Below are 10569 nucleotides of genomic sequence, written 5' to 3'. Positions count from 1 at the left end.
GCACAAAAATTGACTGAAGAAAACAAGTCCTTTAAAAGTAGAATTGGGCAAATAGAAATGTAGGTACAAAAGCTCACTGAAGAATAAAATTCCTTGAAAATCAGAATTCAGCAAGTGGAATCTAATGACTCAATGAGACATCAAGAATCTGTCAAATAAAACCAAAAGAATGAAAAAACAGAAGAAAATGTAAAATATCTCATTGGAAAAACAACTGACCTGGATAATAGATCCAGGAGAGAGAATTTAAGAATTATTGGACTACCTGAAAGCCATGATCGACAAAAGAACCTGTATAAGAAATTATCAAGGAATACTGCACTGATATCCTAGGACCAGAAGGTAAAATAGTTATTGAAATAACCCACCAATCACCTCCTGAAAGGGATCCCAAAAAGGAAGCTGCAAGGAATATTGTATCCAAATTTCAGAACTGACAGGTCAAGGAGAAAATACTGCAAGCATCCGGAAAGAAACAATTTATCTATCAAGGAGCCACAGTCTGGATTATGCAGGACTTAGCATCTTCTACAAAAAAATGATCTGAGAGCTTAGAATATGATATTTCACAAGGGAGAAGAGCTTGGATTACAATAAAGAATCAACTACTTAGCAAAATTGAGAAAAATCTTCCAGAATAAAAGATGGACATTCACATTTCCTGATGAAAGACCATAGATGAAGAGCTCTTAAAGTACAAGACTCAAGAGAAGCACAAAAAGATGAATGGAGAGAAAAAACCCATGGCATTTAATGAGAGCAATCTCTTTACATCCGTACATGAGAAGAGGATACTTGTAACTCTTAAGAACCATATCTCTACTTGGGCAGTTAGGTGAACTATACTTAGAAAGAGAGTAGGGGTATAAGCTGGCTTTAATGTGATGTTAAAAAAAAATTAAGGAGAGTAAAAAAAGTTGTAGTTGAAAAAGAGGAAAGGGGGAGGCAGAATCCGGTAAATTATCTCACATGGAGAGGAATTGAAGACCTATTAAAGTAAATGCAAAGAGAAGAGTATTATTTGAAACTCACTCTAATCAGATTTGACTCAAAGAGGGAATATCATTATACACTCTGTTGAGTCAAGAAACCTATATTATACTATAAGAAAGAAGAAAGGAAGAGGGGAAATGAAAAAAGGGGAAACTGATAAAAGATAGGGCAGCTTGTGGAGGTGGTGATCAGAAAGGGAAACACTGGTGAGGAGGGACAGGGTGAAAGGAGAGAGAGAGAAAATTATAAACAGGGGAAAAAGAGGATGGAGGGAAATAGACATTTAGCAGTCATAACTGTGAATGTGAATGGGATGAACTTTCCCACAAAATGGAAGAAGATAACAGAGATAATTAAAATTAATCCTGCAACACTTTGTTTATAAGAAACACCTTTCAAGCAGAGAGACACTCAAAATAAAGGTAAGGGACTAGAGCAGAACATATGATGCTTCAACTGCAGTTAAAAAAACAGGGCTAGCAATCCTGATCTCAGACAAAGCAAAAGCAAAAATAGATATAATTAAAAGAGACAGGGAAGGAAACTACATATAGCTAAAAGGTACCATAGGCAATGAAGAAATTCATATTAAACATATAAGCCCTAAGGGGTATAGCATCGAAGTTCTGAAGAAAGGTTAAGTGAGTTACAAGAAGAAACAAAGTGCAAAACTGTACTAGTGGGGGACCTCAATCTCCCCCTCTCAAAACTAGATAACTCTAACCACAAAATAAAAGAGAAAGAAGTTAAGGAGGTGAATAGAATTTTAGAAAAGTAAAATATGGTTGACCTCTTGGAAAATGGAAAGGGGATAGAAAGGAATATCCTTTTTTCTCAGTTGCACATGGCACCTCCACAAAAATTTACCACATAGTAGGGCATATCGATTGCAGAAAGACAGAACTATTAAATGCATCATTTTCACATCATGATACGATAAAAATTACATCCAAAAAAGGGTCATGGAAAGATAAATGAAAAATTAATTGTAAACAAAATAATCTAATCCTGAAGAATGAGTGGGTCAGACAACAAATCATTAAAACAATCAATAACTTCATCAAGGAGAATGACAATAAGACAGCAACATACCAAAACATATGGGACACAGCCAAAGCATTACTTAGGGGAAATTTTATATCTCTAAAGACTTACATGAGTAAAATAGAGACAAAGCAGATCAATGAATTGGGCACAAAAGTTTAAAAAACCAAGAAAGGAACAAATTAAAAATCCCCATTTAAACACCAAATTAGAAATTCTTAAGATCAAAGGAGAGATTAATAAAATTGAAAATAAGAAAACAATTGAAATAATAAATAAAACTAAGGGTTTGCTTTATGAAAAAACCAGTAAAATAGATAAACTTTTGGTTTACTTGATTTAAAAAGAAAGAAAAAAACAATTGCCAGTATCACAAATGAAAAGGGTGAATTCACCACGACTGAAGAGGAAATTAAAGTAATAATTGGGACCTATTTTGTCCAAGCTTATGTCAATAAATCTGCCAACTTAAGTGAAATGGATGAATATTTACAAAAATATAAATTGTCCAGATTAACAGAAGACAAAATAAATTGCTTAAATATCCCCATTTTAGAAAAATAAATTGAACAATCCATCAACAAACTTTCTAAGAAAAAATCTCCAGGGCTGGATGGATTTAGCAGTGGATTTTATCAAACATTTAAAGAACAGTTAATTCCAGTACTACATAGACTATTTGGGAAAGTTGGCGAAGAAGAAGTCCTCCCAGATTCTTTTTATGATACATATATGGTTGTGATACCTAAACCAGGAAGAATCAAAACGGAGAAAAAAATTATAGACCAATTTCTCCAATGACTATAGATGCAAAAATTTTAAATGATATTTTAGCGAAAAGAATACTGTAACTTATCAAGAGAATAATACATTATGATCAGGTAGGATTTATTCCAGGAATGCAGGGCTGGTTCAATATTAATAGAACTATTAGCATTATTGATCATATCAACAACAAAACTAACAGAAACCACATAATTATCTCTCTTGGATTCTCTATATCATTATTATTTTATTTGTTTTCAGTGTTCTGCAATCACTTCCATATAACTTAGATTTTTCCTCGTCTCTCCCCCTCCTCCTCCCTTCCCTATCCCCTCCTTCCCTGAGATGGCATACAATTTTATGTAGGTTCTACACATACATTCTTATCGAATACATTTTCACTTTAATCATCTTGCATAGAAGAATTAAAATGAATGGGAGATATCATAAAGCAATCCAAAATGTAATACAAAAGCAAATGATATGCTACATCCTGTGATTGAATTCCATAGTCCTTTCTCTGGATGTGAAAGGCATTTTGCCTTAAGAGACCAGTGGGAATTTTTAAGTCCTTGCATTGCAATGAAGTTCTAAGACTACCACAAGAAATCCTTGGACGTTGTGGTTGTTGCTATGTATAAAGTTCTCGTGGTTCTGCTCTTTTCTCTCAGCATCAGTTCATATAAGTCTTTCCAGGCCTCTCTGAAGTCTTCCTGTTCATCATTTCTTATAGCACAATAATATTCCATTACATTCATATACCATAGTTTATTCAGTCATTCCCCAGATGATGGGCATCCCCTTAATTTCCAGTTTTTGGCCACCACAAATAGTGCTGTTACAAATATTTTTGTACATGTGGGACCCTTTCCTATTTTTATGATATCTTGGGCATACAGTCATAGAAGCAGTATTGCTGGGTCATAGGGTATGCACATTTTTGTAGTCCTTTGGGCATAGTTCCAAATTGCTCTCCAGAATGGTTGGATCAGCTCACAACTCCAGCAACAATGAATTAGTGTTCCAGCTCTCCCACATCATCTCCAACATTTGTCATAATCCTGTTTTGTCATGTTAGCCAATCTGATAGGTGTGATGTGGTATCTCAGAGTTGTTTTGATTTGCATCTCTCTAATCAATTGTGACTTACAGCATTTTTTTCATATGACTATAGATAGGTTTAATTTCTTCCTCTGAAAACTGCCTGTTTATAATCTTTCACCACTTATCAACTGGAGAATGACTTGTATTCTTGTACATTTCACTCAGTTCTCTATACATTTTAGAGATGAGATCTTTATCACAGATACTAGTAGCAATAATTCTTTCCAAGATTCCTGCTTCCTTCCTAATCTTGGTTGCATTGGGTTTGTTTGTGCAAAAACTTTCCAATTTAACGTAATTAAAATTATCCATTTTGCATTTCATAAAGTTTTCTATCTCTTGTTTAGTCAAAACTTTTTCCCTTCTCCATAAATCTGATAATTTCTTGCTATTCCTTGCTCCACTAATTTGTTTTTAGTGTAAGTCTTTATACCTAGATCATGTCCACATTTGGACTTTATTCTTATCTATGGTGTCAGTAATTGGTCTATGCCTAGTTTCTGCCATACTGTTATCCAGTTTTCCAGCAATTATTGTCAAACAGTGAGTTCTTATCCCAGAAGCTGAGGTCCATGGGTTTATCAAACAGTAGATTGCTATATTCATTAACTACTGTGTCTTGGGTACCTAACCTATTCCACTAGTCTTCCCTTCTCTTTCTTAGCCTGTACCAAGTGGTTTTGGTAATTGCTGCTTTATAATACAATTTGAGATCTGGTACAGCTAGGCCACCTTCCCTAACATTTCTTTTCATTATTTCCCTTGGTATTCTGGAACTTTTGTTCTTCCAGATGAATTTTGATATTCTTTTTTCTAGCACTACAAAAGAATTATCTGATAATTTGATTGGTATGGCACTGAATAAATAACTACATATTCCCATACCAGCTTCCTCTATCAGAGTTCAAACCTACAATAGCTGGGTAGCTCTGTTGTTCACACTCAGATCTAACAGATAATTGTACAAGGCTCCTCTAGGCTCACCCCTGCTTTGCTCTGGCCAAAGGTCAGGGTAAACTTGGTCACCCAATGAGGACAGAAAATAGAGACGTTAAACAATGTCAATATTTTAAAACAATACAAATAATAGTAATAAAATACATACCAACAAACCAACACCTACCAAAAATTAAATGACAGAAAACAGGAAAAGAAAGATGATTCCCCTCAAGAGGAAAGCCTTTGGGGTTATAAACGAGTCAAGGAGAAGTACTCTCTTTCTGCAGACTTGTGGTTTCTGGGTGTTCTGGACAAGCCCTCAAAGTGGATAGAATGCTGGACCTCGAGTCAAACCTAATGTCACTTGTGGACATAGACACAACTGACACAGCATGATGCTGGGCAGGTCATTGACACTGGTTTGTCTCATTTCCCTCAACTGTAAAATGGATATAACAAAAGCATCTATGCTGTAGGGTTGTTGCCAGAATCTAATAAGATATTTGTAATTGCTTAGCACAGAGCATGGTATACTGTAGGCATTTAATAAATGCCTGTTTCCTTTGCTTGTATCTCCCCAGTAGAGAAAGATACTGTTAGCTCATGTAAGGACAGTTTTTTGGTAACAATTTACTAAATTAGACTTAAAGTGAAGCTGACTTGACTGTAGAAAATCACCTCATTGCTGTGTGTCTATGGGCTTGCATGCCTGTGTGTGCGTGTGTGTGCATGTGTAACTGGCCTCTGGTTCCTGCTGAGAAGAGACTTTGGTTTCTCATGTAGATCAGCTCTTTCTCTGTCACTTCAGGTCATTGAAAGTTTACTGGGGACTGCATAGGGGAGTCTGAGGAGAGAACTTGTAAGACTCTGGAGGGAACAGAAGATTTCACAAGTAGAAATGGGAACTGATGAGGCTGGCAGGTTTTTCCTTTTCCTTATCCACAATCTTAGATATGTGACAGAGCTGACAGAGTTAATCAAGGCCAAATCCTCACCTAATGCTGTTGGAGAAGAAGACTCAGCAGAGTTTATGGGCTTCTTCCCAGACTTTGTGTGGACTGTACAGGATTTCACCCTGGAGCTTGAGCTAGATGGCCACCCCATCTCCCCAGATGACTACCTGGAAGATGCCTTGAAATTCACCAAAAGTAATTTATTAGGAATCATGAGTGGGCTCATGAGTGGGCCTGCACAGTCAGTGCAGGGGGAATGATACCAAATATTTTCCATTTCTTTGGAGCTTAGCTGTTTCTTCCTGGGTCTTAGTCTTCTGAATGTCCTGCACTGGAGAGGAGGAGGTTGAAAGTTGTGATGATTCTCATGGCTTTATTCAGGGTCAGATGATCTCTTCTTTTGCATTATATAATTTCTATAATCTAGTGATCTTGGAAAGATAGGAGTTTTTTCTTAGAATGATTTTTCTTTCTTCAAAGCTTTGTCAAGTTACAGATACTTTGAGCTCAATTAGAGAGGGAGAAGTATTATCCATTAGTTCATATACTCTATATATCATTACATTTAATTTTAAATTAATTTGTATTTCTTGAAAACAAAGAGAACAAATCCAAAAGCCTTAGAGAAGGGACATTCACACATTAAATTGTTATATCCTAATTTAAAAGGGTCTCTGACCTAGATGTTTTGGATTTTGAATGCAAAGTAAACTTATCCCTATTGCAAATTCAAAGTGAGTTAAAAAGCAACTAAAAGTTAAAGTCACAATTTATCGCTGTCTTTCAACAAGTTCCTTGTATCAATGAGATACCCTGCTATTATTAGTTTGTGTTCTGTGGATTGCTCCTGCTCTTGTAGTTGGTCTACAGAGCCATTTCCATGTTAAAAGTAACCACATGAATAAGTTTCAATTTTGATTGCCCAGTTACATGTTAATTTGAGTGCAACATATTTTCCACATTAAGTTCAGTCTGACTCCAAATGATAAAGGCCTTAGCTAACACTTAGAAAATATGTTCCTGGAATTTTGTCTTAATTATCACTGAAAATATAAGTGTATCACATATTTAGGGTAAGAAGGAAAGGGAGAGCAAGAAGGAAAACAGGATACACAACTACCAAAAGTATTGCAATAAAATAGCAATGCCAATGAATGAATACAATTATTCCAAGAACCCATAAGCAGTACGATTCAGGTTTCCAGAGAATATATCAAGGCAAAACCAGAAACGTTATTAAGCATCTACTCTGTGCCAGGTACAGTGCTGGGGACACAAAATGCAAAGAAAACTGTCCCTGCCTTCAAGGAGCTTATATTCTGCTGGAGGAAGACAACAAATAAAAGGGGGGAAGAGTTGAAAACCTGAGGAAGTGAGGGGAAAGGGAGAGTTAGAAGTACCTCCAGAAGAGGAATGAAGCATGGCAGTTCTGGAAACATCCCCAAAATGGGGGCCTCTGGGAAGAACGCATGAATGGGAGAAGGGTCCCCCTTGGCAGAGAGATATTTCCAGATTCAAAGCAATTTCTTGACAATTAATTAAAAACTCAAATCACGTAACTCTTGAAGTTAAGCTCTAAACGAACAATGCTTAGCATCTTCATGTAGAGAATTAGTTCTCAACCTTTTGTTTCTTTATAAAGGACCTCACAGCATGCACACACAAACACAAAGAAAGCACAGATATGGGCTGATTTCCTAGAATCAAATCAGCTTCAGTTTCGACTTAGAGTTTACAGAAGTTCAGTTAATTATAAATTGTCCTTACTTGAAGTCAAAGTCTTTCTCTAGAAGAGAATGGAAAAGGAAGGGCAGTGGGCTGGCAAAAGGTAAAGGGAGTGTTTGGAAGTGATCCAGAGGCAAAGAGAGTGGTCATAGCCAGGTGGAATTTCCAGGACGCTGCCTGGTTATCCAACAAGATGACTTTGGGTGACCCCAAGCTGTCAGAATTCTGACAAAGAGAGCTGCCAAATGCTCACTGCTGGGGATAGTATTAAGGAGCGTCCTGTGGGGTCAGGCCTCATGAACCTAAATAAAGTGAAGAAGAAAAAGGGAACCTCCAGGTCTCAAATATATTCCTTCATCTAGCTAACATTGATATGTGTCTGCAAAGCATTTTATAGAGCTATCTCATCTGATCCTCACAATATCCGTGTGAACAATGGGTTGCTATATCCCCATTTTACAGATGAGAAAAGTGAGGGTGAGGAAGCTTAATTGGCTGGCCCGAAGACATACACCTTGGAAGGCGCAAGACAATTGTACACAGCATCTATACTGGATGTCACAAACTTTTGTACACAGTAGGTGCTCAATAAATATTTATCCTTGATCCCCTCTAGAAGAAGAGATGTTGCTAGGAGAGACAATACTCTGAGTTACCTGAGGAAAGTGGAAACTGTTCCTATCAACAAAATCTAGACAATCTTCAGCCCAGAAGAGTGTCTGAGTCTCTGAATCTGGATTTGAACTCAGATCTTCCTGTTTCCAAGTCAAGGATTCTAGACAATCATTAGGCCACATAGCTGCTTTAAAAATTAAACAATAAATAATTGAAATAGTCTAAGAACGATTTTTGACTAAATATATATCAGTGCTATAGTAATTATTGCTGTGAGAAGATTATAGCACTTAAAGGTTTCAAAATACAGGAAATGTGTTCCATCATTTGGTCCTCACAAGAAACCTGGGAGGTCAGTGCTATTATTAAACCTCTTTTACAGAAGATGAAACTCAGGCTGTGAGAAACTGACTTGCCCAAAGTCATAAAGCCAGTAACACTGAAGTACCATCAGTTCTTCCACACTCCAAGGCTAGGAGTCTCACTCACTGTGCTACCCAGGTGCCTTTAAGAATGACAAGTCCATATGAAAAAATGCTCTAAATCACTTTTGATTAGAGAGATGCAAATCAAAACAACTCTGAGGGACCACATCACACCTGTAAGATTGGCAAACATGACAGAACAGGAAAATGATAAATTTTGGAGAGGATGTGGCAGAGTTGCAACACTAACTCATACTTGGTGGAGCTGTGAGCTCATCCAACCATTCTGGAAAGCAATTTGAAACTATGTCTGAAGGGCTACAAAAATGTGCGTACCCTTTGACACAGCAATATTGCTACTAGGACTGTATACCCAAGAAATCATAAAAATGGGAAAAAGCCCCACACATACAGAAATATTTATAGCAGCACTCTTTGTAGTTTCCCAAAACTGGAAATCAAAGGGATGCCCATCAATTGGAGAATGGCTGAATAAGTTGTGGTATATGAATGTAATGAAGTACTGTTGCGCCACAAGAAATGATGAGCAAGAAGACCTCAGAGAGGCCTGGAAGGACTTATACGACCTGATGCTGAGTGAAAGGAGCAGAACCAGGAGAACTTTGTGCACAGCAATGACCACAGTGTGTGAAAGTTTTTTCTGGTATACTTGGAACTTCATAATAACACACAAACTTAAAATAAAAAAAAAATAATAATTCCCAGTGGTTTTCTAAGGCACAATGCCTTCCACACTCAGAGAAAGAACTATGGAATTCATTTGCAGAATGTAGCAGATCATGTTTGTATATGTGTGTGTATTATGTTTTGATTTGTTATATGATTTCTTCCATTTATTTTAGTTCATCTCTACAGCATGACAATAGTGAAAACGTATTCAATAGGAAAGTATATGTAGATCATATATAGAATTGTACGGTATCTTGGGGAGGGAGGGAGGTTGTGGGGGGTAAGTGGGAGAGTAAAAATCTCACTTTTTGGGAGTGAGTGTAGAACATTAAAAAAATTAATAAATAAAATAGTAAAAAAAAAATACAATAAAAGAAAAAATTAAAAAAATGACAAGTCCACTAGTTGAGGGGCAGCAATGGAAAGAGCACTGGGTTTGGATGCAGAAGACCTGAATCCAAGTCTATGCTCTGCCATCAGCTATCACTGAGACTTTACAAGAGTCACTGAGCTGCTTTATTTCTTTATCTTCTAACTGAGAGTTGACCTAGGTGACCTCTGAGGTCTCTGAATGATGAATCTATGTAAAAAGAGTGAAAAACAATGGGAAAAGAATTTGTTATTCAAAAAAATCTATTGTGAGAACTGGATAGTAATTTGCTGATGAATGGAGACAAGTCTGCATCCATTCTATATACTACAACTATTTCAAAATGGATCCATGATCTAAATATATTTAAAGTGACACCAAAAGAGAATTTATAGTACACCAAGAGTTCTATTTTTCACAAGTGTGGACAGGAAAAAATTCTTAATCAACCAGGTCTTGAAAGAAATTATGAGGTCAGATGACAAATCAGAGAGAGTAATAGACATTTTCTCTGATCTCCACACAACCTCTGAAACTGCTCCAGAACAGAAAGTATGCATCAAAAATAAAGCAATTTCTACTTTCTACATGATCTAGGACACCTAGAAAACAAACAAAAAAAAAAGGTGAAAACAAACACAACAAAAATCCATGAACTGGCACCTACCCTGAGCTCATTCAGAACCCCTCCCCATAGTCCTCTATGTTATCAACAATGAGGTTGCACTACCGATCCCCCAACCCAGCACAGGGTCTCATCACAAAATACAGCCCTACACCGATTTCCCCTTCCTTCCTTCCAGTGCCATGGAGATCCTGAGTCTAGGTTTGCTCAGGCGTTGAGAGGCAGCCAATGTTGGGCAGCATTCTAGGCTACAGAAACTTCCTTGACCGTGACACTCTAGGCTACAGAAACTTCCTTGACCGTGACACATAGCCAGACAAG

The sequence above is a fragment of the Notamacropus eugenii genome, chromosome 2 (genome assembly GCF_028372415.1).
Source record: "Notamacropus eugenii isolate mMacEug1 chromosome 2, mMacEug1.pri_v2, whole genome shotgun sequence".
Lineage (NCBI taxonomy): Eukaryota > Metazoa > Chordata > Mammalia > Diprotodontia > Macropodidae > Notamacropus > Notamacropus eugenii.
This window is presented reverse-complemented; position numbering follows the sequence as displayed.